Source organism: Astatotilapia calliptera, chromosome 5 (assembly GCF_964374335.1).
Source record: "Astatotilapia calliptera chromosome 5, fAstCal68.1, whole genome shotgun sequence".
Taxonomy (NCBI): Eukaryota; Metazoa; Chordata; class Actinopteri; order Cichliformes; family Cichlidae; genus Astatotilapia; species Astatotilapia calliptera.
The window spans coordinates 35,309,268-35,337,128 of record NC_137426.1 but is presented as its reverse complement, the minus strand read 5'-3'; the positions used below and the strand labels follow the sequence as shown (position 1 = coordinate 35,337,128).

Sequence of the window (27,861 nt, the reverse complement as noted above, 5' to 3'; positions counted from 1 at the left end):
TCTTTTCAATTAAAATGTTTTAAATTCAATTTTAGCCAAAGCTATATCACAATTTTTACTTTACAAAATCAAACAAAATTCATATCTGACTAGCTTTCTATCTCTCTAGATCATTAAAATGTCAAAAAAAATTGACATCAATTTTTCAATTTTTTCAATATATATATATAATGTTCTGATATAATCCAGACAATACATGAATTAAAATTTTTAAAGGTAACAATTGTCATCTTCAACAAATTGTCAACATTTAACAAATGTGCAGTTGCATGCAAACAGAAAAACATACATTTTGGCGAATATAGCATCCAGGTTACACAATTTTGTACCTTGGGTTTAAATACAAAAATCAAAAATTTCAGCCAATCAGTTCATATTGTCTGACCTTTCCACTGCATAGGCATAAAAATGGTCAGTCCTGATAAGCAGTGTATTTGACAAAGATGCCAAATGAGGTTTCTCACCTCTGTGAACAGAGACTCTCTACATTTTGGACAGGTGAACATTTTACTTGCATCCTTTAATCTGTGCAATCAGCTCCAGTACTTTGGTTTTCCTTTGGGTGGACAGCGGCAGGTCATAGACAAACTCAAAGAAGGTGAAGACGGAGCCAAGTGGTGCTGGATAGGACAAGTTACATACCCAGTACAGTTTGAAAAGCTTATCCACAGCATACGTCAGGCCATCATTCAGAGAAATGGTTACTCTGTCATTCTTAGCAACAATGATGTACTGCCTGGTTGCCCTCTTTAGATCACCGATGCATATCAGCTGGGGTTGGTGTGTTGTGGATGATGCTTCAGGATCACTGCAAAGCGATGCAATACTTGTTCCAGGCTTGGAGATGGGGGAAGATAAAGATAGTATTCAGTGAGGTGTAGACAAATGCTTTCCTCAGGTAAATACCGTGAGAACTTTACTGAATACATACCAGTGCAAAAAAGGCTGCAACGACTGGCACCAACTGGTGGGAGTAGGTGTGTTAACACATGGCGGGGGGGTTCTTGTTTCCAGGGCAGCTACTGATTTGAGCTTCGGAATGATACTGGCTTCCCATTTTCGCAAAAAGAGATCCACCTTTCCTCCTGTAAAATTGCCAAACTCCAAGTCCAGCCTACGGAAATAAAAGAAGTGTTTAAGTTTAAAATGAAGCATTAAATACATTAAATCAAAAGTACATTCTGTCCATTTGGTAGCTGTATGGCTAAAATCAAACTTTACAGTATCACATTTCTGTTACCCATTCCACATCAAGCTTACCTACACAGTGAAACAACAATTTACTTGGAGTGGTATTTGAATACAAGTCCATTATTCCTTAATTTTAGCTATGATTTGGGTCCCATCAGACCCTGAGAAAAAATTAGGACTTTTTAGCTGATGTTCAACTTTCTAGCAGACAATCTCTTATGTTGTCTATCTGCGGTTTGTCCTGTAGAGCTTTTTTGTTGAAAATAGTGCTGCTGAAAGCAGAGTTTCATACAGATTTAGGTGATTTTTTGTAGGGTTTTCACTTCCACGAGCAGCACTTTCTGCATTGTCATTTGATGTCCCTACTATTAGATAGTCATTTGGTGGTACGACTAAGATTTTGGACCATGTGAAAAGTGATGCTCATTGTAATCAGTGCGCAGGGAGTAATGATCAAACTCTGAAGTTATAAAACTTTCAAAATATTCACTAGGAGCTCATAAACATACCTCCAAATGTATCGACTCCTGTTACATACTTTGTATGCAAAACACAACTGAGTGGAGAAGGAGTACATAAACCATTACCAGAGAACCAAGCAACTTACCAGACTTGGCATGTCCAAAAACCGTGGGTACTCTCCGAATATTCCAGGCTCTGAGACTGGTGTATGTTTCCTCCATGCCTGACATGATAATTGGAAGGTTCTCAGCTGAGGGCCGCAATAACTTGGGTGACCCACTCATCTGTGCTGCTGGTATTCCCATCCTCTCGCCTGAGCTTCTTGTCTTCACCACAGTCATCTGTCACTTTTCGCTTCTTATAATGTCTCTGCCCCTGGTCGAGATTCCGTCTAAGGTTGCGCAGTTTAGTCTCTAGGAATCCACAATGAGAGACTGGATCATAATAATGCTCCTGAGGAAGAAAGGACAGAGGTATATGGGTAACAGCTGAGCAATTTTAACTGAGAAAAAAAGCTCTAATAAATAATTAGATAAAGGTTAAACGATACACAGTAAGTGGGAACAAGTGCAATTTACAGTATGTAGTGGAATTTACATTATTAAAATGCTAAATTTACTTACAAATCCTTCCCCCTGTCCTGCCACTTAAGGGTGGAAAAGTGGTGAGGATGCTTTTTGCTACAGTTAGCTTCTCTGCACTAAGAGGGTAACTGGAAAACAAAGGTAAACTTTTTTACTTCTGTGCACTTCAACATTTTTAAAGGAAAACATTCATTGCAAATTTTTAACAAAGTACAGTAAAGTGCGATACTTACTAACCACACCTCTCCACCAAATCCCCAATGCAAGTCTTCACAAGGAGCCTCCTCGATGGCACCGACAGGTTTCATACTCCTTAAGAATCTGTGGGGCTTTCCTGAGTGACTTCAGGGGTTGACTTTGTTCTTCTGTGGTAATGGTAGACTGTGTAAAGGCAACACCAGACACTTTACCTCTCTGCAATAATCTTCAAAGTCATGACAGCAAATTTCCACAGAGCATAAAAGCACGAGTTTACTCAAAAAGCTGCAGCAGAAGAAGGCGGTTTCTTAACTACGTGATTATAACGCAATGACTAAAAGAAATTCTGAATAATAAATAAATTGATTTTATCTTCTAGTTGCTACTTGGTGAATAAATCTGATCCTGACTAATAGTGATGTCTGATGTCTGTGGCACTGCTGACAATAAGAATTTTTTTTTTTTACAAATTTCTTTCTCATCTATCAAAGTGGTTACAAGGACTTTGACAGATTCTAAGTTGTCATATGTGTGCTGAAAAAATGAAACACATGGCTAAATAAGTAAGATAATTTGCATGGTCAAGTTGCTGTTGTTTGGTTTTTTAAATAACACTGACTATTACTTCCTCAGAAGTTCTGCATAAAAAAGAAACTATATCAGAGCATGTTTCCAGCAATAAGCCTTAAAAAAGAATGTGCACATACTTTAGTTAATCATACTAGATGCAAAAACTGCTTTAACTGCTTGAAAAAATAATTATCTCTGTCAATATGAGGTATATTTCATGTTAAAGTTACTCAGTCTTTATTCCTATTCTCTGCTAGTAAACGAATGGTCGCGGTGATAACTACATTTGCTATATTCAGAGCTAACGACAATATTGTCATTTTACTCAACACTGCTACGGTTAGGTGCTGACTCTGGCGTTGCTCATAGACAACATAATGCCTGTCGGAGCCGCTAGCCAACTACCACACTGGTTCTAAGAGCAATTTCTGAATACTCTAATACATAAATAAAGTAAATAGATAAATACATGAATAAAGTAATACATAAAAATACTACCAAAACACATTAACTCTAATGGAGTATGGCACGAAATCCAAGAACTAATAATAAAATTAAGAGTAGGATATGTTAGCAAGACTGTTACACTAAGGTTAGCTAGGTACAGTGGGGCAAAAAAGTATTTAGTCAGCCACCGATTGTGCAAGTTCCCCCACTTAAAAGGATGACAGAGGTCAGTAATTTGCACCAGAGGTACACTTCAACTGTGAGAGACAGAATGTGAAAAAAAAATCCATGAATCCACATGGTAGGATTTGTAAAGAATTTATTGGTAAATCAGGGTGGAAAATAAGTATTTGGTCACCTCAAACAAGGAAAATCTCTGGCTCTCACAGACCTGTAACGTCTTCTGTAAGAAGCTTTTCTGTCCCCCACTCGTTACCTGTATGAATGGCACCTGTTTGAACTCATCATCTGTATAAAAGACACCTGTCCACAGCCTCAAACAGTCAGACTCCAAACTCCGCCATGGCCAAGACCAAAGAGCTTTCGAAGGACACCAGGAAAAGTATTGTAAACCTGCACCAGACTGGGAAGAGTGAATCTACAATAGGCAAGCAGCTTGGTGTGAAAAAATCAACTGTGGGAGCAATCATCAGAAAATGGAAGACATACAAGACCACTGATAATCTCCCTCGATCTGGGGCTCCACGCAAGATCTCATCCCGTGGGGTCAAAATGATCATGAGAACGGTGAGCAAAGATCCCAGAACCACACGGGGGGACCTGGTGAATGACCTGCAGAGAGCTGGGACCAAAGTAACAAAGGTCACCATCAGTAACACACTACAACGGCAGGGAATCAAATCCCGCAGTGCCAGACGTGTTCCGCTGCTGAAGCCAGTGCATGTCCAGGCCCGTCTGAAGTTTGCCAGAGAGCACATGGATGATACAGCAGAGGATTGGGAGAATGTCATGTGGTCAGATGAAACCAAAGTAGAACTTTTTGGTATAAACTCAACTCGTCGTGTTTGGAGGAAGAAGAATACTGAGTTGCATCCCAAGAACACCATACCTACTGTGAAGCATGGGGGTGGAAACATCATGCTATGGGGCTGTTTTTCTGCCAAGGGGACAGGACGACTGATCCGTGTTAAGGACAGAATGAATGGGGCCATGTATCGTGAGATTTTGAGCCAAAACCTCCTTCCATCAGTGAGAACTTTGAAGATGAAACGAGGCTGGGTCTTCCAACATGACAATGATCCAAAACACACCGCCCGGGCAACAAAGGAGTGGCTCCGTAAGAAGCATTTGAAAGTCCTGGAGTGGCCTAGCCAGTCTCCAGACCTCAACCCCATAGAAAATCTGTGGCGGGAGTTGAAAGTCCGTGTTGCTCGGCGACAGCCCCAAAACATCACTGCTCTCGAGAAGATCTGCATGGAGGAATGGGCCAAAATACCAGCTACTGTGTGTGCAAACCTGGTAAAGACCTATAGTAAACGTTTGACCTCTGTTATTGCCAACAAAGGTTATGTTACAAAGTATTGAGTTGTATTTTTGTTATTGACCAAATACTTATTTTCCACCCTGGTTTACGAATAAATTCTTTACAAATCCTACCATGTGGATTCATGGATTTTTTTTTCACATTCTGTCTCTCACAGTTGAAGTGTACCTCTGGTGCAAATTACTGACCTCTGTCATCATTTTAAGTGGGGGAACTTGCACAATCGGTGGCTGACTAAATACTTTTTTGCCCCACTGTATAGTTAAGCAGTAATTAACTTAAACTCTAAACTCCTATATTTTATATAAATTCACATTCTTCCAGAAACCCGGCATATTTTCAGTACATTAAGATAAACTGGTAAATGATACTTACTGTAAGGTCTGACAACATACTAGGCGACGTAACCTCCATCTTTGTCTCCTTTGTCTCATTGGCGCGAAAGATAGCGCCCCCTTCCCGCCGCCGGTATGTCATGTTGCTGGGCAGAATTTGTTTCAATTTTAAGCATGTGTGTTCTTACTCATTTCATTTTCTACTTTTGCTTCAATTGTATTCACATGTTACGGTCAAAATTAAGCCTGTTCTTTGTGGATACTTATGCTTGTAGTATAGCCATGGCCATTAATTGGTATGCCATACATATTGAGAAATAAAAAATTAATCCTCTTTCAGAATTTTAGTACACCATACACCTTGGTCCACATTACATTATAAAATGTTTTATTTGTTGAAAGTAATGAGGAAAGGATTAAGGAAAACAAACAATAACTAAACATTTTATTTATTCAGTTAATATAGTTATAATACATTGTTAATCTACAATTTATTTCACTAAACACAGGGCTAGCATCAAATTACTGAGCTGCTAATTTTAGGTCCTGTTGTTAGATTCTGAAAATAACACACAAAATGTGTTAAACTGTGCAACACATCAAGTGTGTTAAGCATTTTACACATTTTTTCAATGTTTACACATTTTCTTACACATGTTATGTTAAAATTTACACAAAATGTGTTAATAGTGTAATAAAACATTTTTTGTGTCATTTTTTAACACATCCTTTCTAAGAGTGCAGAGAAAGTAATTTCTTACACTACTCGGCATTACTTTCTCGTTACTCTGAACATGTCTTACCGGAAGTGCACCGTCACCTAATTACCAGTTAACAATATAAACTACAGTTCCACACACCAACACACATCCCTGTCCTAATGAGGACACACATACAAGCTTTCTTTTACTGTATGAACACACGGCCAGCAACACAAAGCTAAGCTTATAACATACCCAAAGAAACTTCAAAGCGATCATCACTGCAGAAACATGAACAGATAGAAATGGAGGCTACAAACCTGACCCGGCATTGATTTTGTTACAGTTCAATTTCAATTCAGTTTTATTTCTACAGCGCCAAATCACAACAACAGTCGCCTCAATGCGCTTTATACAGGGAGTGCAGAATTATTAGCCAAGTTGTATTTTTGAGGAATAATTTTATTATTGAACAACAACCATGTTCTCAATGAACCCAAAAAACTCATTAATATCAAAGCTGAATGTTTTTGGAAGTAGTTTTTAGTTTGTTTTTAGTTTTAGCTATTTTAGGGGGATATCTGTGTGTGCAGGTGACTATTACTGTGCATAATTATTAGGCAACTTAACAAAAAACAAATATATACCCATTTCAATTATTTTTACCAGTGACACCAATATAACATCTCCACATTCACAAATATACATTTCTGACATTCAAAACAAAAACAAATCAGCGACCAATATAGCCACCTTTCTTTGCAAGGACACTCAAAAGCCTGCCATCCATGGATTCTGTCAGTGTTTTGATCTGTTCACCATCAACATTGCGTGCAGCAGCAACCACAGCCTCCCAGACACTGTTCAGAGAGGTGTACTGTTTTCCCTCCTTGTAAATCTCACATTTGATGATGGACCACAGGTTCTCAATGGGGTTCAGATCAGGTGAACAAGGAGGCCATGTCATTAGTTTTTCTTCTTTTATACCCTTTCTTGCCAGCCACGCTGTGGAGTACTTGGACGCGTGTGATGGAGCATTGTCCTGCATGAAAATCATGTTTTTCTTGAAGGATGCAGACTTCTTCCTGTACCACTGCTTGAAGAAGGTGTCTTCCAGAAACTGGCAGTAGGACTGGGAGTTGAGCTTGACTCCATCCTCAACCCGAAAAGGCCCCACAAGCTCATCTTTGATGATACCAGCCCAAACCAGTACTCCACCTCCACCTTGCTGGCGTCTGAGTCAGACTGGAGCTCTCTGCCCTTTACCAATCCAGCCACGGGCCCATCCATCTGGCCCATCAAGACTCACTCTCATTTCATCAGTCCATAAAACCTTAGAAAAACCAGTCTTGAGATATTTCTTGGCCCAGTCTTGACGTTTCAGCTTGTGTGTCTTGTTCAGTGGTGGTCGTCTTTCAGCCTTTCTTACCTTGGCCATGTCTCTGAGTATTGCACACCTTGTGCTTTTGGGCACTCCAGTGATGTTGCAGCTCTGAAATATGGACAAACTGGTGGCAAGTGACATCTTGGCAGCTGCACGCTTGACTTTTCTCAGTTCATGGGCAGTTATTTTGCGCCTTGGTTTTTCCACACGCTTCTTGCGACCCTGTTGACTATTTTGAATGAAACGCTTGATTGTTTGATGATCACGCTTCAGAAGCTTTGCAATTTTGAGACTGCTGCATCCCTCTGCAAGATATCTCACTGTTTTTGACTTTTCTGAGCCTGTCAAGTCCTTCTTTTGACCCATTTTGCCAAAGGAAAGGACGTTGCCTAATAATTATGCACACCTGATATAGGGTGTTGATGTCATTAGACCACACCCCTTCTCATTACAGAGATGCACATCACCTAATATGCTTAATTGGTAGTAGGCTTTCCAGCCTATACAGCTTGGAGTAAGACAACATGCATGAAGAGGATGATGTGGACAAAATACTCATTTGCCTAATAATTCTGCACTCCCTGTATTGCAAAGGAGACCCTACAATAATACATACAGAGAAAAGCCCAACAATCATGACCCCTTATGAGCAAGCACCTTGGTGACAGTGGGAAGGAAAAACTCAGTTTTAACAGGAAGAAACCTCCAGCAGAACCAGGCTCAGGGAGGGGCGGGGCCATCTGCCTCGACCTGCTGTAGATCGCTCCACTATTTTCCTCCTCCTGCACATGAACTCAAATCAGCTGATTGTAGCTCGAGTGCGCAGGAAGATAAATACACATTTGTCTGATTTATTTTTTTCCTTTCGTTCTGCCTGCCGCACAGATAACTGAAGAACCTTTGTAACGCAAGTAACAACATAATTGTTTTTACTTGCTAAAACATAACCGTTCTGATCTTTGCCCATTCTTCTTTGCAAAACAGCTCCAGCTCAGTCAGATTAGATGGACAGCGTTTGTGAACAGCAGTTTTCAGATCTTGCCACAGATTCTCGATTGGATTTAGACACCAGACAGGTCAGGGATAAAGTTATTGAGAAATTTAAAGCAGGCTTAGGCTACAAAAAGATTTCCCAAGCCCTGAACATCCCACGGAGCACTGTTCAAGCAATCATTCAGAAATGGAAGGAGTATGGCACAACTGCAAACCTACCAAGACAAGGCTGTCCACCTAAACTCACAGGCCGAACAAGGAGAGCGCTGATCAGAAATGCAGCCAAGAGGCCCATGGTGACTCTGGACGAGCTGCAGAGATCTTCAGCTCAGGTGGGGGAATCTGTCCATAGGACAACTACCGGTATTAGTCGTGCACTGCACAAAGTTGGCCTTTATGGAAGAGTGGCAAGAAGAAAGCCATTGTTAACAGAAAACCATAAGAAGTCCCATTTGCAGTTTGCCACAAGCCATGTGGGGGACACAGCAAACATGTGGAAGAAGCTGCTCTGGTCAGATGAGACTAAAATGGAACTTTTTGGCTAAAATGCAAAACGCTATGTGTGGCAGAAAACTAACACTGCACATCACTCTGAACACACCATCCCCACTGTCAAATATGGTGGTGGCAGCATCACGCTTCTCTTCAGCAGGGACAGGGAAGCTGGTCAGAGTTGATGGGAAGATGGATGGAGCCAAATATAGAGCAATCTTGGAAGAAAACCTCTTGGAGTCTGCAAAAGACTTGAGACTGGGGCGGAGGTTCCCCTTCCAGCAGGACAACGTCCCTAAACATAAAGCCAGGGCAACAATGGAGTGGTTTAAAACAAAACATATCCATGTGTTAGAATGGCCCAGTCAAAGTCCAGATCTAAATCCAATCGAGAATCTGTGGCAAGATCTGAAAACTGCTGTTCACAAACGCTGTCCATCTAATCTGACTGAGCTGGAGCTGTTTTGCAAAGAAGAATGGGCAAGGATTTCAGTCTGTAGATGTGCAAAGCTGGTAGAGACAGACCCTAAAAGACTGGCAGCTGGAATTGCAGCAAAGGGTGGTTCTACAAAGTATTGACTCAGGAGGTTGAATAATTACGCACACCCACTTTTCAGTTATTTATTTGTAAAAAATGTTTGGAATCATGTATGATTTTCGTTCCTCTTCTCACGTGTGCACCACTTTGTGTTGGTCTTTCACGTGGAATTCCAATAAAATTGATTCATGTTTGTGGCTGTGATGTGACAAAATGTGCGAAAGTTCAAGGGGGCCGAATACTTTTGCAAGCCACTGTATAATAGTCAGTAATTGCTAGTGAAATGAGATTATATTTTAGCATCTTTACAATCTGCCCTGGTTTAAGTGTTTTCTATTTTATATTTAACTTAATGTAGTAAATGTTTAATCTCAACTGGAGGTCATTTGAATAGCAAAAAAATCAAGTTTGCAATGCATGCTATGTTTTTATGTCTTTAGCTTGGTGAGGTAAGAAATAGTCTTGTCTTTTTGTGCTTTTGTTTCTGTTATAAGGCAACAATCCTCCCATCAGATGCTAAGTTGCTTAATTCATGACAGACTGCCTGATGCTACAAAATATTAATTTTGTTATGCTGTGCTGAGATGTTAAGTGAGCGGCTGGTTTAGTTAAGCTACAATACCCTTGACAAATGGCTGTGCTCCTCGGTGCCTCTGAAGTTGCGGTGGGAGTGGCTGCGTGTGTGTGTGATTGGCATGCAGGCAAAGTTAGCCTTACCCCACTCAGTCAGCTGCGTCTTCATTTCATCCAGGCTCACTTTGATGTCGACTTTCGTACTGATGCGTCCGTCCCCTCCTAAATTGCTGCCCTACATCGTTAAACCTGTTGCTTACTCATGTTTCTATTCTGCTTTATCTCTGCTGCACCACACATTGTCACACATCTACTCGAATAAATGTTTTTTTGTTTTTTGTTTTTTATTTCCGGCTAGCTGTGTTGAAGTCACTCACAATAGCGCTTGGGGATTTAGTTGTCTCTGCAACTACACTGCCTGATTGTGGAGCCGCCGTCTCCGCTCTGTCTTGGAAGCATCTATTGTTTTGTTTGTAATTAAAAATGTGTTCAATTTTCTGCATGGCGCTCATGCTTGTTTTGGGGAGTTGCAGATCACTCTTTGCATCTGTGTGATTGTTTGGGATTTGTGACGCAGCGTTCGGCACATTCAGCTGAATGGGATTTATAAATAACCACAATGCCTGTCACTGGAGCTGTGGGAATATTTATAGATTTCTGTGAATGTTCTGTCCCAGTTACATTCATCTGAACGCAAGCGGGCGTCGGTAGAAATACATTCTCTGGTGTTTGCTGAACACACATTTAGTGCTGTTAAATTACCTTGTGTCTGTTTTGCTGTTAGTCCCCGTGAGTTATAACACTATTTTCTATTCTGAGCAATGTGAGAATAACACTTAGATAACTTTAAATGGCCAGAAGTACTATTCTGCCTGTAATACCCTTCCATTAGTGAACTGCGTTTTTAAAAATAAAAAGATTGAGTTTGAAGGACTCGTCTACATAACATATTATTTTTAGAGTACTATGAGACATTACATTACATACAGACATTATATTTCTTTTATTTACCTTAATAAACTGGGTTTTTCCTTTTTGCCTTACCTGAAGTTAAGTGAGCTTTGATATCACTTTTGACTAAATTCAAGTTCTTAAAGTTAGTATTTGCCAAATCAACTGTTTGGATCTCTACCTGCAGCTTGTGGCCATAGGTGAGGATGGGAACACAGACCAACCAGTATACAACAGCTTTACAATCCACTCTGCCAATTCCTACTCTTCTCTTCTCCCACTTCCAAACAACAGATACATGAACTTCTTCACTTGAAGCAATTACTGATTCCCAACCTAGAGTCGGCCGTCTGTCTTTCTCCAGCTGAGAAAGCGGCTTCATTGTTGGACATGTTAATCATCATAAGTTCCTCAGTTGTTTCCCTGTTGTGCTACACAATGAGTGATATGTAATAATTGACTTATCGCATTACTGGAGTAACCCAGCACTGCTCACAATGTGAGTTATATCACATTATGGGAATTGCAGTGTTTCTGGGCTGAAGTTATTTTAGAGACTGAGAGAATAACTCTTCATCGGCTGCTTTGATTTTAACTATTCTTTTAAACTCTGTCTCTTGCAAGTGTCTCAGCTTTGTCCCAGCGTAATATTAAATTCCTTTAGTTCCCCTCAAAGTTGTGTGTAGTGTGGTGATATTGTACAACATGTTCATCCCCAAAGAATACTGCAGCTTAGTGCAAATCGAATGCACCTTCAGCACAAGCAGCACCCCATTCTTTAAGCATTCTTCCTTCAACAGCAGGAGAGAGTTTCATGTTTTCCAGCCTACGAAGGTTTCAGTGTCCACTAAAGAAATAATTCTTCCCACTAAGACACAGAGAGTGTCACGATCCTGGGTCTTATGACCCAGTGTTTTGAGTTTTAGTTCATTTTTGATGTTTTAGTTTATGTAAGCCCTTCAGGTTCCTAAGTTCATTTGTTATCATGCTTAAGTGTTTCTAGTTATTATTTCCCCCTCGTGCTTCCACCATGTTAAGTCTCCCCTGCTTTTCATGTATTTCATGTCTGTGGCTTATGTTGTCAAGTTCAGGTTGTCATGTCTATATCTCACTCTGTTTCCTGTTTTATTGTGAAGAGGTCTGGCGTTTCTGTGTTCATCGTGTTCAGTTTTACTCTCCCACTGTGACGTCATTATGTTCATGTGTGCCAGCTGTTTCCCCAGGTGTTGCCACTTCCCCTAATCACCTCCTGTGTATTTAAGTCCTCTGTTTTCAGTGTGTGATTGTCAGGTCGTCTGTTGTTCATGCCATGCCATGCTTCCAAGTTTCTTGTCTAGGTTTTTCTTATTGTTTGTTTAGATTCCCCAGTTTAGGTTTGTGTTAATTTTGCTTCAGTTTGCCTTGCCCTTTGTTTGTACCTTTTCTACCAGCCTTATTAAACGGCTCACCTTTTGTTAACATTCAAGTTTTGTTCCCTGTTCCTTGGAGTCTGCATTTTGGGTCCTTTTTCAATTCATACAGTCTGCCCTCGCCAGACCGTGACAGAGAGATAGCAAGCATGAAATTGTCCAGGCCTAAATCAATTCTTTACAAATTTCAAGTTGCTGATTTTTTTTTTTTTTTTTTTTTTTTTACAAACAATATCTATTATGTCTATTAGTCTATTAGTATCCATAATGTCACATCATGTTTTTCACAATCAACAGTTGAGAGAAGAGGCATGGAGGCATACTTTGCTTATTGGGTATTAAACCAAGTTACTAACACGAGCCACAACCCAGCCTCATCCAGTTCAGACGTCTGTCAAAAACCTCCCAGCATGGACGAAGGGAAAAAAAGGAACTTGGGTTTCGGTATTCCAGTGTCAGGGGTTGCAGTGTGGATGAGAGAAGGAGGACCCAAACGCTGGACTCACAGGCAGGTGAAGGTTGGTGTTTATGGTAGACGGAGTGAACGAACAGAACAGAAGCAGGAAATGGCTGAATGACTGACTGACTGACGGAACTGAACACAGGACAACCTAACAGTGACAATGACACGACAGTGAACTGGTAAAACAGAAACTTAAATACACAGACTGGACGATGACAACAATTGGCAACAGGTGAGTACACGGCTGAAGATAATGAAACAGGAAATGGAACATGTAGGAAATAAACTGTCACGGCGGGTGAGGAGAGCCGTGTAGAAAAGGAAAAGGAGGATCCAAGTGCAGGCAGTCGTGAAGGTGTAGAGGTGGTTTATTGAACATGAAAGTAAATACAAACGGCAAATGGAGCTGGAACTAAACTATACTGGGATCAACTAAACTACAGAGCACAAACCTTAACGAGAACGACCAGAAGAGACTAACGGCAGAGAGCAGGGAGAACACGCAGATGAGGCAAGGTGGAATACACAGACGGACCAGCAACTACAATGACGGAGGACATGACTTAAATACACCCAGAGAAACACAGGGGAATTACACACAGGTGGTGGACACAGCTGGGAATGATCAACAAGACGAGACAGAGGTAAAACTGAACACATTCACATGAGACCCAGACCTTCACAATAAAACAGGAAATGAGAACACCACACCAAGACGCAGACCTGACACTGAGAGACAGACAGAATGACACATGGAACCTGAACTAAACTAAACGTGAGATACAACCGAGAACAAATCCTTAAACATGAAACTCAAATAATAAACATCATAATCATCATCATCAACACAACAAGAGAACAAGAAAACAATCCCTGATGCAAACTAAAACCAAAACATAATAACCTCAAACATGGAATAACAAAAACATGAAACTCCACATACTGGGTCCAACGGACCCAGACCCGTGACAGTACCCCCCCTCAAAGGGCTGGCTCCCGACAGCCCCAAACAAAAAGCACAAGCACCAAGCCAGGGCGGGCGGAGGGGGCCCAGGAAGGAGGGCCCGAAACACAAAAAACCAGGAGCACGAGAGTCCAGAACCAAATCACGACTGTTCACTAGTCCATAACACAGTCAGGAGGCCGACCATGCACACAGCAACGGCGGCGACGGGCAAACAGTTCTGGGGACCGACCGTGCACACAGCAACGGCGGCGACGGGCAAACAGTTCTGGAGGCCGACCCCTTGGAAGGTAGTGGCGGCCACTGAGCAGGTCCGGAGGACGGCCGCGATGCCAGCGGTGGCGACGAACTCCTTCCGGAGGCCGTCCCTGAAGGCCATGATGCCATCTTAGAGGCCCGGAAAACGGCCGGCAGAGGCGAGGCGGAACGGGTCGAGCTGGCACCGACGGCGGCGTGGCAACCACAGGACCAGACGAGGCAGGACCAGACGAGGCAGGACCAGACGAGGCAGGACCAGGCGGAGCGGAGGCAGGACCAGGTGAAGATGACAAAGGCGGAGCGGAGGCTGGACCAGGCGAAGATGACGAAGACACGGAGGCTGGACCAGACGAGGCAGGACCAGACGAGGCAGGACCAGACGAGGCAGGACCAGACGAGGGCGGAGCGGAGGCAGGACCAGGCGAAGATGACGAAGGCGGAGCGGAGGCTGGACCAGGCGAAGATGACGAAGACACGGAGGCTGGACCAGGCGAAGATGACGAAGACACGGAGGCTGGACCAGGCGAAGATGATGAAGACACGGAGGCTGGACCAGGCGAAGATGATGAAGACACGGAGGCTGGACCAGGCGGCGGCGTGGGCGGAGCTGAGGCCGGACCAGGCGTGGATGACGGCAGCGGGACGGCTGCGGAACCTGACGGCAGCGGGACGGCTGCGGAACCTGACGGCAGCAACGCTGCAGGCAGTGATGCGAATGGCGATGATGTGAATGCTGTAGGCAGCGGCGTGAATGCAGCAGGCGGTGGCGTGAATGCTGCAGGTGATGATCTAGAGATGTGCTGGCTGGGTCCTCCAGGACCCTCAGCTAACGAGGTGTGGTGCTGGGTGGGCTCCTCGGGCCCTCCAGCAGACGTGGCTTGAGGCTGGACGGGCTCCTCGGGCCCTCCAGCTGACGTGGCATGAGGCTGGACGGGCTCCTCGGGCCCTCCAGCTGACGCGGCATGAGGCTGGCTGGGTTCTCCAGAACCCCCAGCAGACGAAACATGGTGCTGGCCGGGCTCCTCGGGCCCTCCAGCTGACGTGGCATGAGGCTGGTGCGGTTCTCCTGAACCCCCAGCTGACGAAACTTGAGGCTGGACGGGCTCCTTGGGCCCTCCAGCTAGAGCAGACACTGAAGCAGCAGGTACGGAGACCTCTGCCAGTGTGGACACTGGCTGGGACTGAGCAGCACAGTGGCTAGACTCAGGCAGCAACAGTGGGATGCAGTCCTCAGAGGGCTGAAAGTGTTCCCCAATACACTCAGAGGACGGAGGCGGACGGATGAACTCACTTGAACTCTCAGGGGGTGCTGAGAGCTGAGACTGTTCTGGTGAGCTCTCCGGTGAGGCTGCTGGCGCTGGTGTCTTGACCTCTAGGGGTCCAGAGTTGGCTGGTGACTGACACCCAGCCTCTGGGGAGGCCCTAGAGGGAGCAACTGTCTCTCACATGGCCAGCTTAAGAGAACCAACAGATGTTGTGGTGAGTGTGTTCCCTGCTTAGAATGAGACAGTGAGGATGGTGGCTGAATGAGTGAGTGGGTAGGCTGCTGAACTGGTGGCAACTGAGCTACAGGTAGCGAAGTTGTAACAGGTGGTGGAGTGGCTGGCTGAACTGAGGGCAGCTGGGCGGCTGGCCGAACTGAGGGCGGCTGGGCGGCTGGCCGAACTGAGGGCGGCTGGGCGGCTGGCCGAACTGAGGGCGGCTGGGCGGCTGGCCGAACTGAGGGCGGCTGGGCGGCTGGCCGAACTGAGGGCGGCTGGGCGGCTGGCCGAACTGAGGGCGGCTGGGCTGCTGGCCGAACTGAGGGCAGCTGGGCTGCTGACTGAGGTGAAAGTGAGGATGGGACAATATGGCCAGAAAAACCAGTTTCAGAAAGTTTTATTACTTTCCCTGAAGGAACTGACGGAGACAAGAAAGCTTCCCTGACGCTTAAATTCCCTATGTTCGTAGTGCTAGGCTCAGCTACTCCGGGCATGGGAACAACAGCATGAACATAGTCATTAGCACAAAAGGTCTGCTCAACAAAGGTAGTCTTAGGAGCAATGGCCATGGGCGAGACAGGGAAATCCTTATTATTTTTAGAGGAGACACAAAAAATAGCTCCAGAAGAAATAGACCTAGTATCTGGGTCAGAAGGAACAGAAAGAGTGTCTGTTTCACCCACCACAGCCGACTGTTTTGTCATCCTGAAGTCCGGCTGTGGGGTGCCGCGCCGGTGCCGCGAACGTCGCTTCCTCCCTGCCGACTGCTCCGGCGGGCCGGGCAAAACCTCCGGCGGGCCGGGCAAAACCTTCGCCGGCGGGCTGGGCAAAACCTTCGCCGGCGGGCTGGGTCGGGAAGCGGTAGCGGCTGGAGGGTGGAGGTGAAGTTCGTGGAGAATGAAGTTTTGTACCAGAGGGTGTAGTGAGTCCAATAGCCAGGGATAATCCGTGAGCAGCTGTTGCAGTCTGGCTTCCAGAACGTGGAGGAATGCTTCTCCCTCATGCTCTAGCCACAGGTTGATTATTTGTGAAGCGGAGTTCGTGATGAGGTCCCGAAGCTCCGTGGGTGGGGTGAATGCCGCTGGATCCATATCTGGCTGGTCCGTACTGTCACGGCGGGTGAGGAGAGCCGTGTAGAAAAGGAAAAGGAGGATCCAAGTGCAGGCAGTCGTGAAGGTGTAGAGGTGGTTTATTGAACATGAAAGTAAATACAAACGGCAAATGGAGCTGGAACTAAACTATACTGGGATCAACTAAACTACAGAGCACAAACCTTAACGAGAACGACCAGAAGAGACTAACGGCAGAGAGCAGGGAGAACACGCAGATGAGGCAAGGTGGAATACACAGACGGACCAGCAACTACAATGACGGAGGACATGACTTAAATACACCCAGAGAAACACAGGGGAATTACACACAGGTGGTGGACACAGCTGGGAATGATCAACAAGACGAGACAGAGGTAAAACTGAACACATTCACATGAGACCCAGACCTTCACAATAAAACAGGAAATGAGAACACCACACCAAGACGCAGACCTGACACTGAGAGACAGACAGAATGACACATGGAACCTGAACTAAACTAAACGTGAGATACAACCGAGAACAAATCCTTAAACATGAAACTCAAATAATAAACATCATAATCATCATCATCAACACAACAAGAGAACAAGAAAACAATCCCTGATGCAAACTAAAACCAAAACATAATAACCTCAAACATGGAATAACAAAAACATGAAACTCCACATACTGGGTCCAACGGACCCAGACCCGTGACAGTACCCCCCCTCAAAGGGCTGGCTCCCGACAGCCCCAAACAAAAAGCACAAGCACCAAGCCAGGGCGGGCGGAGGGGGCCCAGGAAGGAGGGCCCGAAACACAAAAAACCAGGAGCACGAGAGTCCAGAACCAAATCACGACTGTTCACTAGTCCATAACACAGTCAGGAGGCCGACCATGCACACAGCAACGGCGGCGACGGGCAAACAGTTCTGGGGACCGACCCCTTGGAAGGTAGTGGCGGCCACTGAGCAGGTCCGGAGGACGGCCGCGATGCCAGCGGTGGCGACGAACTCCTTCCGGAGGCCGTCCCTGAAGGCCATGATGCCATCTTAGAGGCCCGGAAAACGGCCGGCAGAGGCGAGGCGGAACGGGTCGAGCTGGCACCGACGGCGGCGTGGCAACCACAGGACCAGACGAGGCAGGACCAGACGAGGCAGGACCAGACGAGGCAGGACCAGACGAGGCAGGACCAGGCGGAGCGGAGGCAGGACCAGGTGAAGATGACAAAGGCGGAGCGGAGGCTGGACCAGGCGAAGATGACGAAGACACGGAGGCTGGACCAGACGAGGCAGGACCAGACGAGGCAGGACCAGACGAGGCAGGACCAGACGAGGGCGGAGCGGAGGCAGGACCAGGCGAAGATGACGAAGGCGGAGCGGAGGCTGGACCAGGCGAAGATGACGAAGACACGGAGGCTGGACCAGGCGAAGATGACGAAGACACGGAGGCTGGACCAGGCGAAGATGACGAAGACACGGAGGCTGGACCAGGCGAAGATGATGAAGACACGGAGGCTGGACCAGGCGGCGGCGTGGGCGGAGCTGAGGCCGGACCAGGCGTGGATGACGGCAGCGGGACGGCTGCGGAACCTGACGGCAGCAACGCTGCAGGCAGTGATGCGAATGGCGATGATGTGAATGCTGTAGGCAGCGGCGTGAATGCAGCAGGCGGTGGCGTGAATGCTGCAGGTGATGATCTAGAGATGTGCTGGCTGGGTCCTCCAGGACCCTCAGCTAACGAGGTGTGGTGCTGGGTGGGCTCCTCGGGCCCTCCAGCAGACGTGGCTTGAGGCTGGACGGGCTCCTCGGGCCCTCCAGCTGACGTGGCATGAGGCTGGACGGGCTCCTCGGGCCCTCCAGCTGACGCGGCATGAGGCTGGCTGGGTTCTCCAGAACCCCCAGCAGACGAAACATGGTGCTGGCCGGGCTCCTCGGGCCCTCCAGCTGACGTGGCATGAGGCTGGTGCGGTTCTCCTGAACCCCCAGCTGACGAAACTTGAGGCTGGACGGGCTCCTTGGGCCCTCCAGCTAGAGCAGACACTGAAGCAGCAGGTACGGAGACCTCTGCCAGTGTGGACACTGGCTGGGACTGAGCAGCACAGTGGCTAGACTCAGGCAGCAACAGTGGGATGCAGTCCTCAGAGGGCTGAAAGTGTTCCCCAATACACTCAGAGGACGGAGGCGGACGGATGAACTCACTTGAACTCTCAGGGGGTGCTGAGAGCTGAGACTGTTCTGGTGAGCTCTCCGGTGAGGCTGCTGGCGCTGGTGTCTTGACCTCTAGGGGTCCAGAGTTGGCTGGTGACTGACACCCAGCCTCTGGGGAGGCCCTAGAGGGAGCAACTGTCTCTCACATGGCCAGCTTAAGAGAACCAACAGATGTTGTGGTGAGTGTGTTCCCTGCTTAGAATGAGACAGTGAGGATGGTGGCTGAATGAGTGAGTGGGTAGGCTGCTGAACTGGTGGCAACTGAGCTACAGGTAGCGAAGTTGTAACAGGTGGTGGAGTGGCTGGCTGAACTGAGGGCAGCTGGGCGGCTGGCCGAACTGAGGGCGGCTGGGCGGCTGGCCGAACTGAGGGCGGCTGGGCGGCTGGCCGAACTGAGGGCGGCTGGGCGGCTGGCCGAACTGAGGGCGGCTGGGCGGCTGGCCGAACTGAGGGCGGCTGGGCTGCTGGCCGAACTGAGGGCGGCTGGGCTGCTGGCCGAACTGAGGGCAGCTGGGCTGCTGACTGAGGTGAAAGTGAGGATGGGACAATATGGCCAGAAAAACCAGTTTCAGAAAGTTTTATTACTTTCCCTGAAGGAACTGACGGAGACAAGAAAGCTTCCCTGACGCTTAAATTCCCTATGTTCGTAGTGCTAGGCTCAGCTACTCCGGGCATGGGAACAACAGCATGAACATAGTCATTAGCACAAAAGGTCTGCTCAACAAAGGTAGTCTTAGGAGCAATGGCCATGGGCGAGACAGGGAAATCCTTATTATTTTTAGAGGAGACACAAAAAATAGCTCCAGAAGAAATAGACCTAGTATCTGGGTCAGAAGGAACAGAAAGAGTGTCTGTTTCACCCACCACAGCCGACTGTTTTGTCATCCTGAAGTCCGGCTGTGGGGTGCCGCGCCGGTGCCGCGAACGTCGCTTCCTCCCTGCCGACTGCTCCGGCGGGCCGGGCAAAACCTCCGGCGGGCCGGGCAAAACCTTCGCCGGCGGGCTGGGCAAAACCTTCGCCGGCGGGCTGGGTCGGGAAGCGGTAGCGGCTGGAGGGTGGAGGTGAAGTTCGTGGAGAATGAAGTTTTGTACCAGAGGGTGTAGTGAGTCCAATAGCCAGGGATAATCCGTGAGCAGCTGTTGCAGTCTGGCTTCCAGAACGTGGAGGAATGCTTCTCCCTCATGCTCTAGCCACAGGTTGATTATTTGTGAAGCGGAGTTCGTGATGAGGTCCCGAAGCTCCGTGGGTGGGGTGAATGCCGCTGGATCCATATCTGGCTGGTCCGTACTGTCACGGCGGGTGAGGAGAGCCGTGTAGAAAAGGAAAAGGAGGATCCAAGTGCAGGCAGTCGTGAAGGTGTAGAGGTGGTTTATTGAACATGAAAGTAAATACAAACGGCAAATGGAGCTGGAACTAAACTATACTGGGATCAACTAAACTACAGAGCACAAACCTTAACGAGAACGACCAGAAGAGACTAACGGCAGAGAGCAGGGAGAACACGCAGATGAGGCAAGGTGGAATACACAGACGGACCAGCAACTACAATGACGGAGGACATGACTTAAATACACCCAGAGAAACACAGGGGAATTACACACAGGTGGTGGACACAGCTGGGAATGATCAACAAGACGAGACAGAGGTAAAACTGAACACATTCACATGAGACCCAGACCTTCACAATAAAACAGGAAATGAGAACACCACACCAAGACGCAGACCTGACACTGAGAGACAGACAGAATGACACATGGAACCTGAACTAAACTAAACGTGAGATACAACCGAGAACAAATCCTTAAACATGAAACTCAAATAATAAACATCATAATCATCATCATCATCAACACAACAAGAGAACAAGAAAACAATCCCTGATGCAAACTAAAACCAAAACATAATAACCTCAAACATGGAATAACAAAAACATGAAACTCCACATACTGGGTCCAACGGACCCAGACCCGTGACATAAACAGTGAAGAACAGAAAACACTGGGTCAACAACCCAGGAACCCTGACATCCAGCAGTATGCAAAGAGCCACAGAATCACTTTGAGGACTGCTTCTTCTCGTTAGTCAATATTTCTGGATCCAGGGGTGGCTATATAGCTTAGGAGTTAGAGTACGTCATCTGCTAATGGGAAAGTTAGTGGTTTGATCCCTGGCTGCTCAGTCTGCATGCCAAAGTTGCTCTCTGATGCATTTATCAGTGAACAACTTGAGATGTGAGTAAATGTTTAATGGAAACCACTTCAGTGTAGTAAAAAGTGCTTCTGTGGATGAGGCATGTTGTAGGAAGCACTTTGAGAATTTTTTTTTTCCTTTTACAGTTTCAAAACGAAATCATCTACCGGTTTCCCTAACCTGCCCTCAGCAATGAGATCTATACCACATTCAGATGAAATACCACCTCTCGTTTTTACTGGCTAACTTAATGAGAGAGAAGAGTCTGATGATAGTACTGTTTGTCTATAGATACATAACATTCTAGTGATGAGGACTTTGAAGCTCCATCTTCTAGCTGCCCATCTGTCCCCGAGTTATTCACCCAACCAGAGTTAAATGACAGTACGAGATTTGGATCTGCCAAAGGAACCAGCTGAGTTGCTTGGGTCTAGGCTCAGTGAGGAAAAACCTCCTGGCTCCAGAAACCAAATGTTTCTCTTTATAGGCACGGTCTTATTCTATTGTATGAAATGGATGACGACTTTGTCAAGGTTTTTTGAGTAAATAGCACTTTTAAACCCAAAGCATTTTATACAACATTCTCCCATGTTTTCTACATCAAAGATCTTTTAGTGAAACATTCACACTCTAATGAACACATCAGAGAGCAACTTGGAGTTACTATCTTGCCCTAGGATAGGAGCAGCCAGGGATCAAACCACCAACCAAATTAGCTAATGACCTTCTCTACCTACTAAGCTACAGTCATCCCAGTATGCAAACTGTTATTTGCATCTGAATGTGACTGACCGCTTTTATTGGTGTTTTTGAACATTTAATCAGTGTTGGGGAGTAACGGAATACATGTACCAGCGTTACGTATTTAAAATACAAAATATGAGTAACTGTATTCTGTTACAGTTACAGTTTAAAAGGGTTATTTCAGAATACAGTTACTTTGTTGAAATAAATGGATTACACAGCGGTCTTTTCCTGTCTCATATGTTAGGCTATGCCATCTCTATTGGTAATTGGTAATCCTACGCCGGTGGAAACCCAAACAAAACACGCATTAAGAGGCTCTAATGCCTGTGTCTCAATCTCGCTGCCCATGTCACCTCCACTTGCGGCCCGCAAGTTGACGTGAAGAAATATTTTTTAAAATTATTATTCAAAAAATTATTTAATATGAAGGGAATAGGCAGAGTGTTACAGGCATAGCCCTAAAGAATGTAGCCCAGGGGTGGGCAATCTCTTTCCACGAGGGCCGGTGTCCGAGCAGGTTTTAGATGTGTCCTCGAACCAACATAGCTGATTTAAATGGCTAAATTAGCTCAACATGTCCTGAAGTTCTCCAGAGGCCTGGTAACGAACTAATCATGTGATTCAGGTGTGTTGACCCAAGGTGAGATCTAAAACCTGCAGGGACACCGGCCCTCGTGGACTGAGATTGCCCACCCCTGATGTAGCCTCATGGGCAGTTTAGCCCAGTTGTAAGTAAGCTATTAAGACTCGACTGTACACTGTGTTCGTGTTTTCCTCTAAAACAATAAGTTCCGTTGGAGCAGCCTTTCAACGCCTCTCTGTCTCTCACTAGCAAAGTTGACCCAGGCAACAAAGTAAAGCTAGTTTTCGGCTACGAGCCCGACACGAACCCGACGTATTAGCTAGAGGTCCCTTTACTAGGGTTCGGAGCTGCGGACCTGTTTTATATACGCACAGAATAGTTTTCTATACGAGATCGCCGCAAAAAGTGCAGCCTTACCTAATGTCCACCTACCGTTACTCATTTATATTAAGATTTAAAAATCTAGTTGGTGTTGGTATTGCGAGTAACCAGTAATAGAAATAAATCACACAGCAATAGTACCTTCATGTAATTGTAAAAAAAATATATTAAGTAATCCAGAGTATTCAGAATACGCTACTCTCATTGAGTAACGTAACGGAATATGTTACAAACTACATTTTGGGGCATGTATTCTGTAATCTGTAGTGAAATACATTTTAAAAGTAACCTTCCCAACACTGCATTTAATTAGGTATTATCAAGGATCTTCTGGAAAACAACAGAAAGTTTTGCAACAACCCAATTTTTCCAGTTTTCTATTGAAATTTACACAGTTTACTGTCTCATTGCACTCTAAAATGAAAGCATAGTACAAATAAACAAGTGGAGATAAAAAAAAACAAACAAATCATGGAATCAATCTATAGACCAAAATGTATTCTAAACGTTTTGGCAGATATATGGCAGTTATAACAGCTGAACACACCTGCGGCATTCTTTCTACAATAGAAATCAAATATTCTTCAGAAAGTTCTTCCCATATCTGTAGCAGAAGTTCCCATAAATGTGGCACTTGTAGGTTTGCTTTCACTCTTCTGTCCAGTTTGTCCCAAACCAGCTCGATGCCGTTTAAGTCTGGAGACTGTGCTGCCACTCCATGTTTTAAAGCTCACCATCCTGTTCTCTTTTCCTGAGGTAGTTCTGGCATAGCATGGACTTATGTTTTGGTCCTTATCTTGCTGTAGGATGAACCTCTGACCAACTAGGCACTTACCAGAGGGTACTGCATGGTGCTGCAGAATGCTGTGGTAGCTGTTTTTGTTCAGAGTGCCTCACTCTGCACAAGTCACCGACCCGAGATCCAGCAAAACAGACCCAGATTATCACACTTCCTCCTCCATGTTTGACAGTTGATGCCACACACTCTGGAACCATTCTTCCACCTACTCGACGGTGTACAAAGATCCTGCGTGATGAAATTTTGATTCATCTTTGCATAATACCTTCTTCCAGTCTTCCAGTCACTGTACTCCGGTGTTTCATGGCCCAGACAAGTCTCTTTGTCTTACTCTGACGTCTGGCTTTCTTGCTCCAACTCATCCTGTCAAACCTGCAGCTCAAAGTCTTCTCTTCACAGTTGAAACTGAGACTTGCTACTACGACCACTATTAAGCTGTGCTTGAAGCTGTTGTCCTGTCGCCTATCACGCAAGCTGTTAACTCTCAGAAACCTGTCCTCTGATTCAGTTGTGGCTTTGGGTCTGCCAGATCTTCCTGTCAGAGCTTGTTTCTGAATGCCTTTTGATGGTGAAGGAAACTGTACTCACTGACACCTTGACTTTCTTTGCAATTTCTCTGTAGGAAAGACCTACATTTTTAAGTATTATGATGGTCCGTGTCTCTTCCATTGTTAATTGCCTTTTTCTCACCATTTTTGTAGCAACACACTACATTCTGCAGTACAGTACTGTTCAACTGATGCTCACGAGGGTATGGTACCACAGTGTGTTCCAACACTGCTTTTATGCAGACAGCGGGGGTTGTAAATAATCCAGAAACGTTGGAACACTTGTAGGAATTAGTGCATAGTGCAGAACAGTTTTAAAATTTTAACCCATTGTGTGTTTCCTTTAAAAGGCCCTTTTGTATAATTCTGAAATGTACATTATTTTTCAGTTTTGGGTAACCTTACTTTTTTTTTCTCACCACTTACGTTTGTACCATTAGAGCTGTTCATTGGACTTGAATGGTTTCAGCTGCAATCAATAACTGGAAAAATTGGGGCGTTCTAAAACTTTTGCCCGGTAGTGTGTTGCAATATATTATTGTGAGGTTAGCATATTGCTATAATTGATCTCTGGCAGAATAAAACGGGAGCCATATGTGTTACAGCTATACCATCATTATCTGCTCAGAAACAATGGGAAAGCAGGGAAAAGGCTGCTTATTCCCTCTCTCAAGGTAAAAGAAAGTAATAATCTTCAATTTCCATTAATGGATTTTTTAGTATAATTATTGTTTTGGTTTATTGCTTGTACCTTTCCCTTTCCTCCTCTTCTAAAAGAACTGCAATCTGCAACCTCTGTTGGTTCTACCTGGTGTACAACATACTAGAGTGAAGTACAGCAATCTTTCCCCTGGGCTCAAGTCGCCACTTATATGGGGGGGTAGGCAGGAGAGAAGGAGCAATAATTCATCACTGCTAAAGGCTGCGTAATGGGGCCGCATCAGTGGCTGGGCTATCACAGACCTGCCGCCTCAAAAAGGCAGTTAATTAACTTTCCATCAGCTGTGAGAGGATGCATGAGTGTGTGTGAGTGCTGGTGAGAGGCCTGGATGCAGCTTGTGGAGTGTGAATATGTGAGGTCCAATCCTCAGCCCTGCTCGGAGGTTGCGCTCACTTGCAGGAACCACCCTTAAAGTTTCTTTAGGACATGCTGCCGCTCTTTTAGTTTGGAGGTCGATTCTTGCCCATAAATACTTTAAATAATAGTTGTTTCATTGAGTCTTCTTTTGAGATCCTTCTTTATAGTACAGCATTTAAGTGATTCTTATTAAAAAAAACCTCAGACATGTGCTGCTCAATTTTATTTGGTACTTAGATGGAAGATTTACAGTTTATGAAGCTGGTGTACAAGACCAAGCTGAAGCTGTTTATAATGCTTGCTTTGAGCTGATCTCACAACCTTTCAAAGAAAGCCAGTAGCCGGTGTTTGCTGTGGAGTTGCTGTTGGATCTATTTTTCCTCTCTCATGTGTTGAACTTACTTGCAATACATTAGCTTCAGATAGCACCCTTGCATTTTGCACTTTGTCATGTTTCAGACAAGAATTTAAAGTGTTTAGGTTTTTCATTGTAATTTTATCAGCTGTTTTAAAGCTGCTGTTTCAGGTGTTCAAAGTGCATAGTTTAAAAACTAAAGACTTTGCACATCTGGATTTCTACTATTATTCCCGGGGAGCAGCTGTTGGTTCATGATGACCTCTTTGGTGACTCAGTCTAACCAAACCAAAAAAGAAAACACAGGGAAGGTTCTGATGGTTGAAAACGTCTTACATTATTCGATATTGATGCGACTGTACTTGCTTGCAAGAACTCTCAAAACAACTCAGAATAAAGAGTTGCATTGTTGAAACGTTAATAAGTAACAATCACACCTTTCTATAATGATTTAACATGGGATGTAGTCAAAAGTTCCATACAAATTCAATAAAATAAAAAATCTAATAAAATCAACACCTTACACTTTATTTTTCAATCTAATGTTGTCACATAACTGAAATGTGAAAACTCTAATTTAATGGAATCTGGTCAAATTTACTTGATTAAGTTTCCTTAAAGAGCAACCTTTGATTTTATATATTCCTGTTCCATTTTACTCAAAATTATTGCCTCATTTTTCAAAGAATCATATGTTGAGTGTATACAACTTAAACTTGGCTGATCTCGTGTTCAAGATTATCGTCTAGAGACTTTCCAGCACATCTGTTATTCTTAATCACTCCCATTCTGACCACTTACTGTGCAATCTGTGATTTTACCACATACCTCATCGTGGGCTGATGACTACTGATGGATTTGGAAACCACCAGTTGTCAAATAAACAATACAATCAATATTTTAGTCTTTTGCAATAACCTTCACAGCTGAATGTCTGTTTAATAAATACTCCTATGTTTCCTTTCTTTTGTTTTTTTGCATGCACCACAGCAGTGTAGTAATGCATAATATCACTACAGACGCTCACTGAAGTGTTCCATAGTTCAGAGATTCACACGCTCCAAATGAAGAGCTCGTTCGATGACAGCCATCACTCCAACTTCACAAGCGCGCTCAGAGGAGATGAAAGTGTGTGGCGAGATTATGCTTTACTTTACACTGAAATGACCCTCCTGTCTGTATAGATATGTGCAGAATAGATTCAGTCCCTTTCACTTCATCACTGTGATCATCTTTTTCGGTCAGGCCCAATAACTACCTCCCGCCTCTACTTCTTTTTCCCCTCTCTCTCGATCTCTAAGAGCAATCAATTGTGAATTGGGCTCTGCCGGTAGGTTTTCTGCTCTCCTCTCGGGAGTTCTTACCATTGAAATAGACTCTTTGGACCGAGGCTCGGCACTGCTGAGAGGGTGTTTTCAGAGTGAGCGTGCTTCTGGCCAGCAGTAACAGCGACATTGATCCCTCTGCTTTCTCTTCGTTAGCCTCAACCAGATGACATAAAAACTTCTCCACATCAAAAGAGCTGCATGAAATCAGACACCACAATGTGGCACTTGCTGGACTTTTAACAAACAGCCAACTGGTGTCACAGACACAATATGTTCACCTCCCACGCAGAAGCAGTTGTTTCCCAGAGAAACGATCTGGTAGTTTCCTCCTGTTTAATTCATCAGTGTGCACATTTTTAGTTCAAAAACTGTTAGCCTGGTGAGAAGGTAATGTATCAGAAAACTTTACTTTTTCCTCCTTTTTTCTTATTTTGTTGTTGTTGTTTTTTTTCTTATTTAGTCAAGTGTGAGCCTTTTTAAAAAACTCCTACTGATTAATGGTGTGCAGAAGCGATGAGAATATGAGATTTTACATATTTCTACATTTTCTGACTGTTTTCCTTTTTTTCCTCTTTCTGTGCTCACAACAGGAGAGGCGGTGCCTGCATGACTGCACTGATTGATTGTTTTCCTGTTGTAATTGATCTGCTGTTAGTTATGCATCATTGTGTTTTTATTGGCAAATATTTTTCAGGAAGCACCTCTACGTGTGTGTCGGTGTGTTTGTGGAGAACGATACCCCACGGTCCAGGATTTTTCCATTTCTCCGGCTTTCCTGAAATGGTTTGTAATTTGAGATTAGGGGCCATCTGGGAGGGAAGAGGGTGAAATGTAATCCGAGCGCATTCACTTACTCAGTTTCAGCCCAGCTTTTGTAACAGAGCAGCATATTGGATTTTTCTGCAGGCGTGTTGGTGTGTTATTTTCTGTGAGTGAGAGAGCGAGTGCGGTCAGCATCGACAACGGCCGCAACATGTAAAATTTATAATGTCCAGCAGCACCCAATGAACCAGTGGTCAGCTTGATATACTAGCACAAGTCCCGTCTAATGCCTCCTTTCTTCGCTCTGA

At 44.9% G+C, this 27,861-nt stretch overlaps 1 protein-coding gene and 1 long non-coding RNA gene across 3 annotated transcripts in view; one reads left to right on the top strand and one right to left on the bottom strand.

Moving 5' to 3' along the window:
- The window catches only part of iqsec1b (IQ motif and Sec7 domain ArfGEF 1b), a 243,029-nt gene that overhangs the window by 90,811 nt on the left and 124,357 nt on the right, over positions 1-27,861 (top strand). The gene's annotated exons all lie outside the window — the stretch shown is intronic.
- Positions 1,967-2,612, bottom strand: LOC113023019 (uncharacterized). The gene is made up of 3 exons (XR_013909344.1): positions 2,471-2,612; positions 2,277-2,365; positions 1,967-2,106 (listed from the first exon to the last, which is right to left on the bottom strand). It is a non-coding gene; the product is annotated as an uncharacterized LOC113023019 (long non-coding RNA).